Source organism: Triticum urartu, chromosome 3 (assembly GCF_003073215.2).
Source record: "Triticum urartu cultivar G1812 chromosome 3, Tu2.1, whole genome shotgun sequence".
Taxonomy (NCBI): Eukaryota; Viridiplantae; Streptophyta; class Magnoliopsida; order Poales; family Poaceae; genus Triticum; species Triticum urartu.
In genome coordinates, this window is record NC_053024.1 from 327,931,191 (window position 1) to 327,950,663 (window position 19,473).

Sequence of the window (19,473 nt, forward strand, 5' to 3'; positions counted from 1 at the left end):
TTCTCCGTTCCGACCCAGCCATGTACATGAGCCCTGGCCGTACGTATGCGCGAGTAGGCGTTCGAGACCCCGCCCGTATGTACACATACGTGGCTGTATTTTCTTTCTTGCACCCTGGCCGCTGTACGTACGTGTACATGCTGCGTGCGCGCCTCTACTATGGCACGTGCGCGCCTCTACATCGACCAATATATATGTACGTACACGTTCGCGACCAGAATGACAACGCTACATATGCTTCGACCAGGTGGGTCCCGACTGTCAGGCACTTTGCGTGCGAAGATGTAGCTGGTGGGTCCCAGCAGTCAAGGGCAAACGTTTTTTTATGAAATACGGTGGCCCGTCCGGTGGGTCCCCGCTGTCAGGTGGAGGAATAATTATTTTGCGCGTAAGGAGGCACTTCCTTGCTGCGGCCATGGACCCAGCTGTCAGCGTCTCCACGCACAGTACTCTTCTGATGGAAGTCGGTCGTTGACCACATTGACCACGCCGCACCGAGAGCACCACGGCGGTGGACGACGGCGAGGCCTAGGAAGGGGACGACGCGGAGCCAGGGAAGATGCGGCAGTGGAAGCCCGCGCGGAGAGGAGTACGAGGGTTCACTGGTTTGGCTGCGGTGTGAGGCTGCCGTCGCCGCAGGGCCTGGCCATCGGTGGGAATAGTAGGGGCGGTGAGGCCTCCGCGGCAGCACAGCCAGCCACGGGAGGCAAGAGCATGCGGCACGACCGGCGCTGCTTTGGGCGGCTGGAGCAAGAAGACCAGAGGTTGAAGAAGCACTACGGCCGTTGGATGGACATTGTACGGTCACTGGAGCTAGAATCGTTCATATTGACTAAGTTGACAAAGCCCTTCGTCTCCGTCAACTTAGTAGGCCCACAAGTCAGCCTCCCGCCAAGGTGGGTCCCAGCTAGCCGGGGGAGTATTCATTTTTTGTGCATAAGAAGGAGGCACTTCCGGTGGGTCCGAGCTGACAGCGGGGGGAACGTTTTTTCACGAAATACGGTGGCCCATCCGGTGGGTCCCAGCAGTCAGGGGAAACGATTTTTTTCGCAAAATACTGGTGGCCCGTCCGGTGGGTCCCAGCTGTCAGGTGGAGGAATAATTATTTTCCGCATAATAAGGAGGCACTTCCTTGCGGCTGCCGTGGACCCAGCTGTCAGCCTCTCCACGTACAATACTCTTCCGATGGAAGTCGGTCATGGACCACATTGACCACGCCGCGCCGAGAGCACCACGGCGGTGGACGACGGCGAGGCATAGGAAGGGGACGACGCGGAGCCGGGGAAGACGCGGCAGTGGATGCCCACGCGGAGAGGAGTATGAGCGTTCACCAGTTCGGCTACGGTGTGAGGCTGCCGTCGCCGCAAAATAATAGGGGGTGTGGGTGAGTAGAGGGATGCCCTGGCCAGCGGTGGGAGTAGTAGGGGGCGCTGAGGCCTGCGCGGCAGCACAGCCGACCACGGGAGGCGGGAGTAGGCGGTCCCGCCGGCGCTACTTTGGCGGCTGGAGCAAGAAGATCAAAGATTGAAGAAACACGACGGCCGTTGGATTGACATCCAACGGTTACGTCTGCTAGAATCGTTTGTTGACGTATATAATAACTAAAAAAATCTTGCATACGCGTCAACTAAACAGGCCCACAAGTCAGACCACTCCCTCTTTTTTAATAATTTATATATAGCTCATGGCAACTTCTTATGCAATTTATTGCAGTCATTTTTTTTGTTGGCCAGGGCCAATTTCGCATATTTCTGTGGGTTCCAAACTATTTTTAATACCGAAATGTTCAGCCAAATTTAAAGTACTTTGAAGATGTATTTAAATTAGGTTAATGCCCAGTGAAATAGGAATCTGAAAATGTAATAAAATTCAGAAATTATAAAGTAATTGCCAATTTGTAATCTGTTTTTATATTTACAACCCATTTCGTATTACTTTCAAGATTTGCAGGCGTCTTGAAAGAGTTGCAGCCCATCAGGGCGTAGAAAAATAAGTAGGCCTGGATTGGGTATTCTTCACAAAAAATAAACTGGGCTCATTTTCACAAAGAAAAAATAGCTGGGCTGGTCACATGGTGAACATAAAATATAAGCCTGGGCTAGACGGGCCACAGCCCAGTTCAAACCCTGCTCCGTCTCAACAATACCAAACAAAAAAATACTGCTCGAGTAGCTACATCCCAGGTGTCAGCCGATCTTGTGATGTTCTCTTGTCTATTGACTATATACGCTCACAATGTCGTGGGTCCCAGATGTCAGGAAAACACTAGGAGGAAGCATTTTATTTTTCCATACACTGACATGGTGGGCCCCTACTATCATCCTCTCCACGTACTTCTGCCGATTCCTATTGTTTGTTGACCATGTTGACAACACGACAAGGCGGCGCCGCGGCGAGCGCACCAAAGCGCGCGGAGGACGTCGGCGTTAACGATTTAGGAGACGGTGGGGCGGCGATGCGTGCGCTGAGGCGCAGCCAGCCGTGGGAGGCGGAAGCAGGCGGCCTCGCCGGCACTGGTTTGGTTTTGGCGGCTGGAGGAAGACAGGACTGAAGAAACACGACAGACTGTAAAAGCAGCAGGAGTACTTAACAACCTTAATTGAAACCAGCAGGGGCACTTAACAACCAAAGCTGAAAGCAGTATGAGTACTTATACAGGTTCAACCATACAAAGCACGCCTCGAACAGTGCTACTTTGCCTATAGTTAACCAAGGGTGAGGCCGCCAAGCCCTAGGACCAGGCCCAGGCGCCACCCCGCGCATCCACAACCTTCTGAAAGCGGTTTCACCTCGCAACATGGTCAATAAACAGGATATTCGCTTTACAGCCATGGAAAAGCGTGAACATAATCTTCTGTCCTATTCTCCAAGATGGAAGGGCCTTCATTATTTGAGACCACCCATGAATAAATATCTTTTCACCTCCAAGGGGAATTGAGTAGGTCGACATAAACATCATGTTGTGACCAAGTGCAAGTCTGGCCCGACCATGGTCAGGCATCTGTATAGGAACAATAGAACTCGGCAGTTCCTATTTCAAGAAGATCACAGCTGTAAAATTGTGTATAAGAAATAGTTTATGAACAACATATATAACAGAAAACAGCTCATACCATAAGTTTCTTGACACAGTTGGACCTGTTCAACAAGTGCAGCAGTGGCACACATATCCCACGTGGCCTTCCACCATTGAAACACCCCACAAGGACCTCAAGACGTTCAATAAAGTGTAGGAACTTGTGGATGTCGATCCAGTCAACTTCAGTGCCATTAGTAACAGCCGTGTTATTACAGAGTACCAAACGAGCAGACTGCTTAACTCTGAAAAAACCTACACGCGCCACCAATTATAAGAAAATATTAGTTAGAAGTAGCATCTTCGTGAGAGATTCGTTGCTACTTCTAAAGTTAAATTGTGATTAGTTAGACAGAATAGGTGGATTAAGAAGTAATCGAGGAAACAAGCAAGAACCAGATACAAAACTAACATGGATGAACAATTGGAATGACGTCGGGGTGGAAGATCGCAGTGAAGATGAGACCAGGTTCTGCTATTTCCATCAACATTCATGCGCCAACTTTCAGTCCGTAACACTTGAGAAAGTTTATCCAAGTTCGGCCATAAAAAAAGTAGCGATCTTGTTGGTTCATGAACCCAACTCGGAACTTATATCCATGGCTTGTCTTCATTGTGACCATTAAACTAGTGTATTCAGTTATGGCAAGGCCGAGCATCTTGAGTACATGTGTTCTGGCAGAGCAAATAATACACTGCAGGAAAAATAATATGAGAACACAGCATGTTCAAAAAAACCCCACCCTCCCGGATAGAAAAGAGGATTCTAGGAACATAATGTGCGCGTTTCAAAATGTTGTGTTAGGATGAGAAGGAACAAGTGTGGCGTCTCGCCGAGGGCGCAGAAACCTGTAGGGTACTCGCACTTTGGGCACTGCAAATGAAACACACTAGATTCAGTAGGAAGAAAAATGCATCAACGGCGGCGGCTGCCATCCTAGGATTACCTGCGACCAAGGGACTTGGGTTTATCGGGGATGGATGAAGAATTCGTACCTGGTTCTCCATGATAAAACCCTATGCAATCGCCGAGAGGGGGTTTTCTCTAAACAAGCAGACGAGGGAGAAGGGGATTCAGGCCCAGTGAAATATTGTCGCTTCGTCCGTCCAGCTTACTGCTAAAGCTGGAAAGGGGGGGTTGTGATTTGAAAGCTCATTGGGCATTACTGCGGCGCTACGACCGGGGTGTGTCTACCGTGAAGTTGTGCACTCTAATTTGTGCATATGGCACGTGGACCCCGTTGCCGGTTGCCCCACATATCAGCGAAAGGAAGTAGAAAGACAGGAGTAACTAGTTACACATAAATATATTTTTTGACAGAGATATACTCCCTCTGTAAAGAAATATACAAATCTTTTATATCACAGGCTCACCTTGCCGAGAAATATACTCCCTCTACAACGCACGGGCATTATGGGAGTTCAGCTTTTTTATGGGGATTCAGCTGAGAATATAATACTCAGATAGGCTCACGGTTCTGGACATTGGGTCGCAAGCCGACCCTGCATGTTTGGGGGCCCATGTGTTCTACCTCAACTCTTTTCATATTGCAAGCGATCGGTACGGCGCTGGTTTTAGAATGAAATCGAATGACAGTTCCTAACCAGCAATCTGAGTTGCAATTCTATCAACGATATATCATGTGATAAATAATACTGTCATACTACTTATACACAGGACACTTGTTTCACCATGCCAGATTATTACATCAAAATCTCTCGGAGGATAGATCAGTTCGGCAGTTGTGTGCTGCTACTGAAGAATTTCAAAGTTGATTTGGACCAGCTCTCCTTGCCGAGAAAGTTCGATTTTGACATCATCCCCTACCGCAAGATATGATTTAGATTTGAACCTTGACCATCCTTTAGCATCAATCATCATGCGACCATCCTTTGTACTTATGGTATATTGAGCAGGTTCGTTCACACCAAGGTTGCGCATGGTAAGAGAAACTTGGCCGCGGTCGCCCGGATTGTTGAACGACTCCCTCGTTGCTCTAGAAATTCTCTGTTTGCAAACAAGAAGACATACAGTTAGATCAACACAGTGAATCATGTGAAACAACATGGAAAGAAAAAAGAACGAAGCACTTGGGCGGCCAATGCTTACCAAGAAGGTGGACATGTCGGTTTTTGTAAGGACTTTGGTATATGAAGTGCGAACTGTAGCCCAGTCTGTTGCCGGTGCAACTGCATGGGCCGGAGCAGATGCAAGTGCAAGTGTTGGTGCAGGAGCCGAAGCCGATGCTGCTGCCGGAGATGGTGCTCCTTGTAGAACTAGTGCCGGTGTTGATGCCCGATCCTCTGGTAGATCATACTGATCCGCTGACACGGTCGGTGCCCAATCCTCAGCTGGATCAGACTGAGCTACTGCCGCTGTCAGTGCTGGAGCAACTGCCGGTGCTCGATCTGTGTGAGACAACGGCGATCGTGTCTGGTCTGCTATGATCAGCTTTCTAACTTGACTAGGATCCGTGACCGTGATCCAGTCTTTTTCTTCATTTCTTTTAAACGCGAGAAGGACTAATTGTGGCGTTTTTGTTAAACCAAACTACAGTTCATCATAGGGATTCAGCTTGTACTCAGACAATAGACTGATCCAATTTTTTCCAGTAATATAAGTGATGGACGGTGCCTTCATTACTGACACGACATAAGAAGTGAAACCTGCAAAAATAGCCATCGTAGAGCAAACCAAATGGTTTATTCTGTGATGAATGTCACATGGCAAAACCTGCATAGTAAAATTGCAGGAAAAGAAAGAAAACATGACATTAAATCAATAAATCAATAAGATTTACTTGATGTGACACGAGTGAATCCTTACCAGGAAATCACTATGTTGAAGTACTAAACAGAAGATTGATCGTCCAACTACGCGTGGCATGCAGGGGCCCCGCCTACTCCCACAAGCAGGACAGTCCAAAGGTCGTGACAAATCGTATGGACCGAACATCCATGGGGCTGGAAATCCTGGTGGGTGCGATAAACCCTGCAATGCATACAGATATTGGAGTGTAACCATAATTGATAGACCGTCCTCACAAAAAATATGATATGGATACTTCAAAATATACAGACTGAATTGAGTGGAAAGACATTAACATAGACCGTTCTCAGGACTGACCACACACCAAAAGCGGCAGTACTAATAAACAATACAAGGTTCACAAACACAAATCAAGTACTGAACAATAGTACTTACTACAGACAAGCAAAGTTGCACTAACTAAACTCTGCAGACTATTTTTTGCCACCGACCTACGGGATGAACCCCGCATAACTGACTAGGCCATGGACTTCGTGTGAGATGTCTACATGCACCATCACCATATTGTCAACCTTGGAGAACCTAATAGAGTGGTCTTTCCACTCATAAACATGATGATGAAGACAGGTCGCATCAGATTTGTTGGGAAGCTTTACAAGAACCACACCCTTCGTAATCGAAGGCACAGCCAGGAAATTGTTGTGGTCAAGTACAGCCTCGAGAACACGCCTGACAACAATGCTACAGGAAAACACTAGTTCAGGACACGTGGCGACAAGGACACAGCAGCTGGATAGTTCAGCAGTAGAACTCATCATCAGGTCTTCCAGTTCACACGGCATGACTTTGAGAACTTCATCTGCACCGCGGACCTGGTTCTAATTCAAACAGAAACCATATTTTATTACTACCTCCGTTCAGAAGTATAAGATGATTTTTGATATTATACTCCATATATGACTACATATACGCACAGAAATGAGTGAACAAAGACACTAGAACATGTCTTCAAAGGCATGAGAGCAGAGGGATTACATGCAATATCCATAACACAAGTTACTGAGGCAAATATACCCTCTTAAAAGGTAGCATTGATGTTCATAAAGTACTCCCTCCGTCCCAAAAATTCTTGTCTTAGACTTGTCTAGATACGGATGTATCAAGTCACATTTTAGTATTATATACATCCGTTTCTAGACAAATCTAAGACAAAGGACAGAGGGAGTAGTTGAAAGTAATTTATAAGAAATCAGTGTCAACCTCTCGCATGTTTTGGTCAAAAGAGGAATTTAGAACCATCATTTGGCACACAAAAATCACATGCAAGATCACCCAGAAAGTTGTACTACTAGTACTAGTACTGTGTGTTATATGAAAAAACACGATCAAGATCGAGAAAAGATCGTCAAGAAGAGATATTACCTGGACTTGCTTAATGAGGGATCCCGGAGAGGGGGGCTTGGACGGGGCGATGGCTTTGAGCATGTCTGCGGTAGTCTCGGCGGGGTGCTTGCGCTTCTTCATACCATGAGCCTCGACGCTTTTGTCCGGAGCCATAGACATCACTTCGGTCGGTGTTCCAGCGTCCATCAAGAAACTGTCAAATAGAAATAAAAGAAAAGAAACCATAATCACAAACCCAAAAGAAGAAAAGAGAGGGAGTTATAGGATTAGTCTCGGGGTTGCAAGACCGGGCCTTGGCCAGAATCAACACCATTGATGCGCTCACCTTTCCTTATTTGGGAGAGAAGAACAATGGCAGAAGCAGGTCGGGGTTTTCTTGAAGAAATGAGGAACAAGATGAGGCAGAAGCGAGGGTTGGGTAGAGAGGAAGCTGAGAGAGAAGAGTGAAATGATGATTGCTTCGTCCGTCCAACTTACTGCTGGAAAGGAGGGGGTTTTGTGATTTGACGGCTCATTGGGCATTACTGCGGCGCTTCGATCGGGGTAGTCTACCGTAACTCTACTACGGAGTAATTTAGTGCATGGCTGGTGGACCCCGATGCTGGCTATCCCACACGTCGGCGAAAGTGAGTAATTTAGTGCATGGCTGGAGGAGGATCCGCACGGTAGAGCGTGTCCACTGTTTTTCAGAAGAAAAAAATGATTACAGCAAGTGTTTCCACTCTTACGACGGAGGAGTGCGAAACACGGCAGCCACTTGAACATATACAGTGCTCCTACTACTAGGCATGTGCAGTGGTTCATACGTCAGTACTACACAATCTTGTTGCTAGTGTAGTAAGATATGACAATAACAAATGATGTTGTGCGCATGTCAACTACTCCTATATGTAACATAGTACCGCTTTTTCGACTGTCCGGTCGAGAATGAACGGTGAGATCAATGTTAACAGAACTAGGTCCACAGTGCACGGAGAGTACAGTGCTACAGTACTCCATGAAACATATATATGAAGCACGAATAGTGTTAGGCAGGGTGTATGAAGGGTGCACGGGATGGGAGCAAAAGTTCCCTTCTCGACCCACTTTTGGGTGTTTGGCAGAGTGCATGAAGGGTGCATGAGTCCACACTAATAGGTTGACAAAAATACACGAAGAGGAAACAACTATATTGAGATGAGAATGCAACCAAACACACCCACACGCTTTGTGCTATAGTGACTGATCTGTACCGTCTGAGTTTGATCCAACGGTCATGTTGTGCCGAGACATGGACATGCCCATGCAGAGGGCGCCTAAACACCACCGAAGTCCCTCTGCTTCTTGAGGCGCACGACATTGGTGATGCAGGGTGCAACCGCCCGCAGAGCCCGCTCCCGGTCGACGGGAGCCAGCTCGTCAAAGACGGCGTCCAATGGAACGAATGGATTCCGGTGACGGAGCCCTGAAAGGATTTGCCCAGCAAAGGCGACGGCAGCCCGCAACCCCTCCTTGTCCAGCTCAGCCCCCACCATCGCGCGGAGACGGCTCAGCTCCTCAGAGATATAGGTGAAGAAGGAGACCAGGTCAGGAAGCCGCAGCTCGTTGAAGTCGACCGGGTGGTCGAACGGGTTTAGCCCGACGACCGGCATCGTCGCGCTGGCACGACGGTAGGCATCGCTCAGCCGCAACACGTGTGTGGCAACTTGGTTCACCAAGTGGCTGAGGCGATCCTGGACCTCATCACGATCGGCCCGCTCGCGCTCTAGCCGGATCCCCTGACGGCCTATCGTGTCTCCCGCTTTCTGCAGCAACCCTGCCGATGCCTCGAGCATCTTTGTGGAGGACGCCTGCCGCTTTTGAAGCTCTGTGAACTCCCGCACATAACGGAGGAGCATGGCACTCCTCTCCTCCTTGAGCTCGCGGAGCTCCACGTCCTTGGCCCTGAGCTCTGCATCCTTGGCATGGAGCTCCTATGTCAGGAGCCTCACCTCAGACTCAGTGATCTCCTGCGCCGTCATGGCACCAGGTAGAAGCAATGGGGAGAGGAAGCAAAGGGGGCGAAACGGCTGAAAGGCAATGCAATCTACGGGAAGGAGGAGGGAGCGGGGAATCTTTTGGTTTTCACCACGGTAAAACACCAGTCGACGACTTCTCACATCAGGGAGCAGTGGGTACAGGCGGATTCATCGTGACTAATTGCTGCCACGCCTGCTCCCGTCAATCAAAAAATTAAAAATCCTGTCGCGCCTGCTCCCATCAATCAAAAAATTAAAAATCCTGCCGCACCCAAACACCAGAGCAATGCCGCGGTAGATATTTAAATTTACCTGCCGGCAAGTAGATAAAAAAAGGGGTGAAAAAACAAATGTGGCGGCGGCCTAGCTAATCGATCGAACTAGCCCAACTAGCTAGCCACCGTGCTTCACTGATGTACTCGGCGGGAAAGGTGGTCTTTCATGATTTGACGACTCATTTACTTGCTTCGGCGCTATGACCGAGGAGGACCCAGAAAACGCGCGGTAGGGCGCCCCACGTCAGGAAGAATATATGCGTGCACCACCCAGGAGGACCCCGAAACCGCGCGGTAGGGTGTGCCACGTCTCGGCACGGAGGAAAAATGTGCGTGTAAAAATATATTGTATCTCTATCTTCTCAAGTACACCAATTTTCAAACTTTGGATAGCCACCCGCCGTGACGCAGAATCGTTTGCTAGCCATTGATTTCCTCTGCGGGTTGAATCACCACAGTTTATCAAAGTTGAACCCTACTGATCCAATAGTTATGGTTAGTGGGATTCGCTCCCACGGTTGGGCGCCAAAACAAGGCTGGGAGGATCTTTCGAGAGCTTCAAGTGAGCACGCAGCTAGCCTCATATTGTGAAATGTTCCTGTTAATACTCCAGTACACACCAGAAGCATCTAAATAAATGTGCATGTAGAGGCTAGCGGCCTATATTAGCAATTTGCTCCTCACATGAATACTGTTGAATGCATGTAGGGAAGTATTTTTTTCTCAAAAGAATTAGAACACGGTAGAAAAAAAAAGTGTATGCATGGCAATATTTTTGTTCGCTGAGTGAAATATTCAAAATATCATTATAAGTTTTAGATTTAGACTTTACTTTATTTTTCTTAAGGGGACACTAAGTTACTTAAATTGTTGTGCGGTCGACAACACACAGATGAGATAGAGTTTATGAGAGGCCGAATGCTACAAAAATATAATCTAAACCGACCGGAATAAATGCCTACACAAATTAATCCAAGGTTGGAGTGCCCCTCGCAATGTAAATAGCTCTGGCTTTGCGAGGGATGGAGAGGTAGTAGCTTCAACGCGTGGAAGATACGGTGTGAGAAAGTGAGGTCAATCGAGAGACATATAGATAGAGAGACAAAGTGAGTGTGGTCCGACATTCATTGAACAAATATATATTCTCTGGAGAGATATTGTTCGATTGAGATTTTTGGCAAGGGTGAGGGCTGTAAGATAGAGCTTGAGAGATGATCCAGTCATAGACGTGTAGATATATTTTGTGCGTGGGAGGAAGCAAGGTCAACCGATCACATAGGGTTGCCGTGCGATCGAAAGAGTGAGACGGGTTGGAGAGAGTGACCTAGATAGACGATGTGCGTGAGAGAGTATACAATGTGAATAGGTCGAATTGGGCTCAAACATGGTGATATATCGTTTTTGTCCGAGAAAGAGCGAGGTCAATCGAGACATACGGAGAGAGAGAGAGAGAGAGAGAGAGAGAGATTGAGTGAGCATGACCCACCATGAGGTCGAAAGAGTGGTGGCGGCTTGGATGGACTGACCTAGATAGACAATCTGCGTGAGAGAGTATAGAGTGTGTCGATTGAGGCCCGAACAGGGAGATATATCATTTGTGTGTGAAAGAAAACGAGGTTAAATGAGACTTAGATAAAGAGAGCAAGATTGAGCGAGTGTGGCCCGCCGTGCGGAAGAAAGAGTGAGACAGTCTCGAGGGAGTAACCTAGATATACAACGTGCGTGCGTGCGCATGCACGAGAGGTTGGGGGGCTAGATAGGCAATGCATGTATTTAGCGCGAGAGGGTGAGAGGGAGAGGGGGAGAGAGAGAGAGAGAGCTCGGCATGGGGTGCAATGGCGGGTGTGTGAGGTAAATACATTTGGTAACAGAGTGGAAAAAGGAGTTGTGTAGTTGAGAGACTTAGAGATCGAAACATGGAGAGAAAGAATGAATGTGTGTTGGAAACCGATAGCTTCCTAAGGTGGTTAGGAGAGGAAGATTGACCGATACAGGAAGTATGTAGCGTTTGTGCGGGGGGCTAAAAACAACATTTGATTGTCCATAGTACAAGACATAATATCGATGTTTCAATTCGGTGTACATTGTAAGATTTGAACCGAGGACCAGGCATACGGGTAATTATTTCGAATTCGTTCCATACTAAGTTTTGAAAAGTTGACATTGACTCAGTTTGTTGTGCTATTTTGTAGGTCATATGTTTGAATCCATCCAAAAGTTTTCTCACTACCATGGTGTTCATCATATACATATGAATTTGTATTAAAAAAGTAGTGTGGATACAGTGAAATGTGAAATCCACATTAGAATTGGAGATCGCTACGTGACACACACTCTAATTCAAATAACTAACTACGTGACACACACTCTAATTCAAATAACTAATTATGTGAAACACACTCTAATCCATGTTAGCATGGGTACTGTTTCGATTTTTTTCAAATAACTCCTCATTAATTAATTTATAGTACTCCCTCTGTTCACTTTTATAAGACCTTGAAGACATTTTAGACAATGTGCAAAACAGTTCATTTTAAGTTGTCTGAAACGACTTACAAAAGGGAACGGATGGAGTATCTCGTTTCAAATGACTAATTATTGCAAGGAAAACACGGGCATGGTAATACATATAGATTCGTTTGCAAATGAAAGAAGATTCGTTTGCATTCTCAAATGCAGGCGCACCAGGAAAACCAGGGTCGTGTCGGGATGGACGCTGCTTCGGTGCCTTAAAGGCAACTGCCTTTGGGTCACTGACATGTGGGCCAGCCACCTGTTGGGCCCATATGTCATGGACACAAAGGCAGGTGCCTTAAGGCACCGAAGCATAGTCCTGTCGGTGTGGTCGCGTGTGTCGGACGGACGCATAGCACCCAGCCACCCACCCCCCTCCCCCCCCCCAAAAAAAAGGACGACGACAATATAAGTTCGCGCTTCCACGTTTCGGATTGAAATATCTGGCGGCCCCAATTCCAGCCCTGCAAAATCTCTCTTCTCCGTTGTCCCCTACCGCGCCCAGATTGCTCAAATCCCTAATTCGCCGCCAACCCTCGAATCGCCCCTTGTCTCGTCTCTTTCCCCACCGTTCCCCACCTCTGTGCCGGATGACGACGACGAAGACGATGCTCGGGCTTCACCACCGCACCGGAGCTACCTCATCTACGCCCTCGTCCACCGCACCGGGTGGTCCACCGACAACGTCGGCCGCCGCAACCGACGTGCCTCACAGACACCGAGTTCCACCGCATCAGGTGCGCCTCACCGATGCCATCTCCCAGCTCACCGGGGCTACTTCACCGAGCACATCGTCGCACCTCCGCCCCCCGAGGTTGTTGGGACTTCACCAACGGTTTCATCCACCGCATCATAGCGCTCCGCTGCCACTAAAGATCTGCATCCGTGCGCGGCCAGCCAACGCCAGCGCATCACCCTCAACGGCTTTGAAGTGACCCGCACTCTAGCTAGGCGAGCATGCCCAAACGCTGGCCCGAACTAGGTATCCACACACACTCCCTTGTGCACTGTTCCGACGATGTTTGGATATCCTTTCACTGCTCTCTTGGCTTACACGCCTATGCAACTCTAACCTTAACTCTTATTTCTTCTGGAGATATCATCTGAAACAAGCAAATCCATATTTTAGCGAAGCATGACGGCGCTACGGGATCTGGTACACATCCTGCACACCCGTATAACCTTGTAAGTATATGTCCTCCGGTACAACATCAAGGTCGATTCCTCTTATTTGATCAACCATTCGCCGTGTCAAAAATGCTGAGGGGGATGCAAGGAGCACAAGGCCTGCACATCCAAGAAAGTGGTAACATGGACTTGTACATGGAACATCCCAAGCATAAGCAGAGCTGCAGTGAGCCTGTACAACAAGCTAGCGTAAGTCCCTGCATTTCATTTAATTCGTACTGGCATTCATGTATGATTTGTGTGCAGTGGCTGATCCACGAATTCAAGTTACCAGGGGCGAACATTTAACTTAAAAAATACGAAGGCACTTGCACTCTAGAAATCAACATAACTTGAGAAATGTGAAGCTACATGCACTTTGAAAACCATCTAATGATCCAAAGTAGTTCAGATTATAAACACTAAATGATGCAAGCACCAAAAAACACAAAATGCAACATGGTGTACAAGGACTACAAACATGGTCTGTACCTGCTTGAATTATTCGTTCTCTGGCTGAAAATATCGAAGTGTAATTGCACGTATAACCAGTGTGCAAACTGCATATCAATATATCTATCTTGCACAAGTATGCCAATAGTTTCAAACAACAGATTAGAAAAGTATTTATGCTATGTTGTCATGATACGGGGACTTTCTGGTAGATGGTCTCGACATTTCCTCAAGCTATGAAAATGCACTATAATTTGTTTGTCATCAATGCCTGCAAATCTCTGTCTCTCTCAACATAGTAGATCATCATTAGACACTAAATCCTTCAATGAGCTTGCAAAATGCTTGCATTAGATCCCTCATTAGACACTATATGTTCATCACCAGGAGCATGTAAAATGTTTGCATCAAATCCTTCATTAGCAGTCTGTTCATTAGACACTTCAGGCTCAAGAACAACATGAGCTTGTATGTTTGCACCGGAAAATTGATTAGATACATCAGATTCAGTCAGTTCAGTACTGATTGGGGCAGTTATAAAATAAGTAGAAATTGGTTTCATTTTCTCATAGATTCCCAACATATAAGCAGTTTTACAACACCGTCAGGTTTAACTATTGGCCAGAAATTGAAGAGCTGAATTAGATATAATCAGGGATGTGATGTACCTGCTCGTTGCGCATGCTACTCTTGCAAGCTGTGACTGTCCGTTTGCGCAAGCTCGATGCCATGCCCGTGCTGCCGCCGCTGCCTCCCACGCAGGCTACACCCAGGGTTGGATCTTCATCTTCTTATCCTTGCGTTCGCTTGAAGCCCGGCGACCGCCCTCCAATGAGGGCGCGAGGAAGTGCGGTGTCGGTCTGTCCAGCGGTGGATAGGTTAGGATCGAACCAGACTGGAGGCTTGAGCGAACGAATTGGGATTTTTCCTGCTGTCGATCATTATGGGAGGCGCTCGTTTGGGCCGCGAGCCTGCTATAGGGCCTGCCTTGCACTTATGTTATTGGCCCATCCAAATTGAAACATTTTTCTTCATTTTTTACATTGCCTGCTCGTGCATTGGGACGAACAAAACTAGCGTGGGCCAACCTGGACGACTCAAACTAGGTGCACACTTTCCAGCCACCTGAGGCAGCTGCCCATACCAGCCCCTATGGTGGTGTCACCCCTTTTTGTGTGTATGATTGGATAGTGAAAATATTCCAGTGGAGCTTTTGATTTACCCACAGAATGGTTGAATTGCTTGTTTCTATGAACTGAGTTTGCCAATAATGTGAAGGATGCCAGTCTTTTCATCCTATTGTAGATTGCTTAGATCTCGATATGCCAAAAGTAATCGCATGAAATTTACAGTAAAAGCCAGTGTGATGTGTTTGGCTACAACTAGTCTGACTACACGTCCTCATATAACATATCAAGGACGCACCATCTTACCAGATTAACCATTCGACTTACCCATGCAGTGTGGGAAGAAAGAAGTATTGGGACTGCGTATCCAAGCAATTGATGCCATGGACTCCTTCGTACAACCTTGTAAGCGAAAAAGAAGTTGCAGTGTGCATGTACAAAGAACTAGCGTAAGTTCAGTTACCTGCTTCTCAGAATTTTAGTTAGCCACTTATTGCAAAATTGTTCAATTGTGTTGCTTGGCTTAATTTAGTTTGCTACTGATTACATAATGGCACATCTTGTTAATCATATTGTAGACTGCGCCTATCTATGTGTTTGATACTTACTGTTCAGAATTACATGTTTGCCTTAACTTAAATATCTACTTGTTTGTTTAACTACTTTGCTGCTGCAACAGCGGGTTACAATGATGTTAATAACTACTTTTCAGCATCCAATTGAAACTCTTTAATTCCTTGTTTGTTTAACTGGTTTGCTGTTATAACTCCCAGTTGAGATGTTTTGCTAACTTCAACTTTTCTGAATCCAATCGGAACTTTAATGGCAAAACAGGTTAGCCCAAGATCAAAGAGTGAGGTCCCCATGGACGTTGCATCATCCCACAGCAGTGGCACCGGCCCAATTGTGCATTATGAATTGCTAACTGCTGATGCTCTAGAGGCTAAACTAGTGGTAGAAAGAGATTCTACTTCTGCACTTAGAGATGAAGTTGACATGTTGAGGAAGCAAACAGCACAATCACAAGCAGTACTCAAGACAACCATTAAATATTTGGTGGATTTCAAAACGAAGCAAGCTGAGACTGACCAGATTGTTAAGGTCCTGAAGGAAAAAAGGAAATTAAATTCCTACTTGGTAAATCATAGGTGAAATGTTCTTTCCATAGTTGAATAACCTTTGTGTTGTCAGTTCATGTAATCAATCAAACCATTTGTTTTAGAGATCATGTAATAATTGTTTTTTTTTGTTTTTTTTGTTTGTAATTTTATTTGAGCACAAGTCTGTATTAATTGATAAGACTCGGAGACATTTCATTTGGCTTGTTGTGCCAGACCTACAAATATGCCAATCGGGCTAAATGTGCATTCAGCAATAGTAGTATAGATGGACCATAAGTGGCACGCATCGGAAAGGGCCAAGATGCTGGCTAAAAAAAGGATGTTGTTGTAGCCAAAAAAAAGTATAGCGGCCTGGCTTATGTATGTTAGTTGATATTATTTATCCATATACTCTATAAGTGTTTATATGTCTGTTAGTTCCGTACATTCTTGGTTGATTGACTCGGTATTTGAATCTTGATACATCGCTTGTGTGCATATCTAAATGGGAGTACACATTATGCTGCCTGTGACATTTGAGTTGGACATGAAGTGTTCCAAATATTTGAATTCACCTTAAACTGGATTCTAGTTTCTGAATTTGAGTATCGTCATTTGTAAACCATATTCATATATGACAGTGGAATACATCTTTGTCATCCTTCTGAAGATATATAAAAACACATAGAATGATTTATAAAGATTCATGTAGGAATACAAAATGGATTCAAATTTAGTTGCCAGGGTACGTGGATGCTTATTGTCCCAAAATTCTAAAGAAACAGCAAAATGTCCACTCCCACATCGGCTGCCCGAAGCCAAGTGTTCGGGAGATGGAAATTACTGTCTACCCATTACACGGACAATCCATCGGCCCGATTTCCACTGCTCTAAATAGGGGTAGGTTAGTAACTTCAATTAGACGTGACACGACCGCCTCTGAGCCCATTCCGACACGGTGGGCGTCAAACATGGGCGGCAAAACTCATTTGATTCAAGCTCGTCCGAAAGACCTTTGTTTCTCCCTCCATTCCCCATTCATACACGGTGGGCGGCAAAACACCCTCTCCTCATCCGAAATAGATGTAGGCTAATATTTTAAATAGGGGCAGATGTGTAACTTCCATCAGACATGACATAGCCGCCCTACCTGTCAGCCCCGTTCATACACCGTGGGCGCCAACCGTGGGCGACAAAACACCCTCTCCTCGCCCGAAATCGATGTAGGCTAATATTTTAAATAGGGGCAGATGTGTAACTTCCATCAGACGTGACACAACCGCCCTACCTGTCAGCCCCGTTCATACACCGTGGGCGCCAACCGTGGGCGGCAAAACACCCTCTCCTCGCCCGAAATAGTTACCGGCAAATATTTGGGAGATGCGAGATTACCGTCCTATCCCCAACCGACGAGACGTCCAAATTTGAAACGGGGGATAAGTTCGTAACTTTCCCACATTTCAGACAGGCGCGTCCCAAAAACATGGTTCCTCGTACCTCTCCCTCCATTTTCCCATTCATACATTGTCCGTGCTAGAACACCCCATTCCCACACCAGCCTCCGTCTGCCACCCCATCCATCGCCGTCGTCCTCCACCACATCCATCGCCACCGTCCTCCACCATGCCGGAGCGCCTACCAAGACCGCGTCGTCCACTGCTAGAGATGGACGTTTCTCATCCACGGCGACGGACCAATAGCCTTGCATCGCGTCCTCTCGCTTCATCGGTGTCGTCGTCCTGTTTGCCGGGGCCGCTCACACGACATTCTCTTCCACCGCAACTGGACTTATCCCCTGATGCACCCGTCTACCATCACAGATCTGCTTCAACGCTACCAACAGCCATCGCACCCCCGATACCTACACGGCGCCACAAGAGAGGTGGTACTTCATATCTCCTCAACTTTTTGATCTCAACCAGAAAATAGATCTTAACTTGGTTACTCTACTTTCTTTTCAGCTCTTAGAATTTAGTTCTTAGTTCGAAGCAAACAATGGATGCTAAATATCATTTCTCCGGTTTGCAGCTTCAAATCTGCCATGGCACAGCCATAATATGGTTTAATTGATCATGTTGGTTCCGTGGTGGTTTCTTTAATAGAAATCAGAGGGGAAACCCTCTTTTTCTAAAAAAATATATGCTTAGAGTTTCCCCCTTTTATGATCACTATACGATCAGAATACATGCTTTGTGTCATAATAACACTGCTCCACCCATCAAGCTAAACAAGCTTAGTTGTTCAAATACGAATCTGATATTATTAAAACAGAGTTGTTTAATTGGTCAGCTAAATGTTCCTAAATTAGTTTCGAAAATGCATGTTCGCCGCTCGGGTGTGTATCTCTGTGTGTGGTTTGGTCAGCACGGTTGGGGAGGTGAACTTTGCATATGCAGGGGTTTATAGGGAGACACTCTCCGAGTTGAAACCGTAATGCATTCCATAGATAATCTGATTACTTTTTATGTTTTCATGAATCTCAGATTCTGAACAGCATCATAATGATTATGAGCTTGCGCGCATGAAAAGAATAAAGCAAAACAATGCCATGGCTGTCAAACTTGGCATTAAGGGACTGAAATCAAGTTTGGATGCAATGCAATGCAAACACTCTCCACCTATAGATTGATGCTCAGAATATGATCCTAACAGTGATTCTGAGCTAGAGGGAGACCTAAGTCAATGTAGCTCCCTAGTGGAGGAGTCAGAGGAAGATGCCCTATCTTATTCACCCATCAAGGTACTTGCTCTAACTTTCCAAGGTTACATTGCTCGCACATATCTTGCAACTGATGCTTTGCATTTCTTCTACTTTGTTGAACTGCCATTAGCTTAGTTTACACATCGTGTATGTGAATACGCCCTGCCTATCCATTTTTAGTACATATTCCATCTGTCATCACACCATATTTATCCATTCAAATGTTGTTCTTGTGTATCAGACGTTCAAAAGGAAGAGGGCGATTGCTGATCGTGGAGGAGCACAAGCAAAGTATTTGGAAAAGGTAGTGGCACCTGATAAATCAAATAGCCCATTAGGTGTAGTTGCAATATCACCTGACCCACAAAATACCCCAACTCTAGCAGACTCTAGCCCTACTACACTGGTCATTTTTGATGCCCCAACTCAGCAGACCCCAACTGCAGCAAACAGTATGATTATGCCAGTTGACATAGCACCAGCTGTACGACGCAAAACCCCCATTCCAGCAAAGAGTACACCAAATCCAGTTGCCAAATCCCTTTTCGAACCAGAGAGAGCCCCAATTGCAGCAAATAGGACCCATATTCCATTTCTTCCCAATTTAGAAGACGAAGCTTATGTTGTTGTCAGGAACTTTGTGCGCATCTTTCCTTCATGGGAAGATTATACCGCAGACACGGAACAATTTCCAGTCTTCCTCCGCAACTTACGCGTAAGTAATGTACTAATGTTATTCATGGTCATTACTGCATATGTTTCTGCTGACAGAAGACACAAGATTTCATTCTTTTAAATAGGCGAGGCGCAAACTAGATTGTGATGACGAGCAAGGGTTGGTTGCGCTTTTCAAGCACTCGTTGATGAAGTGTCGTTCCTACCTGAGGCA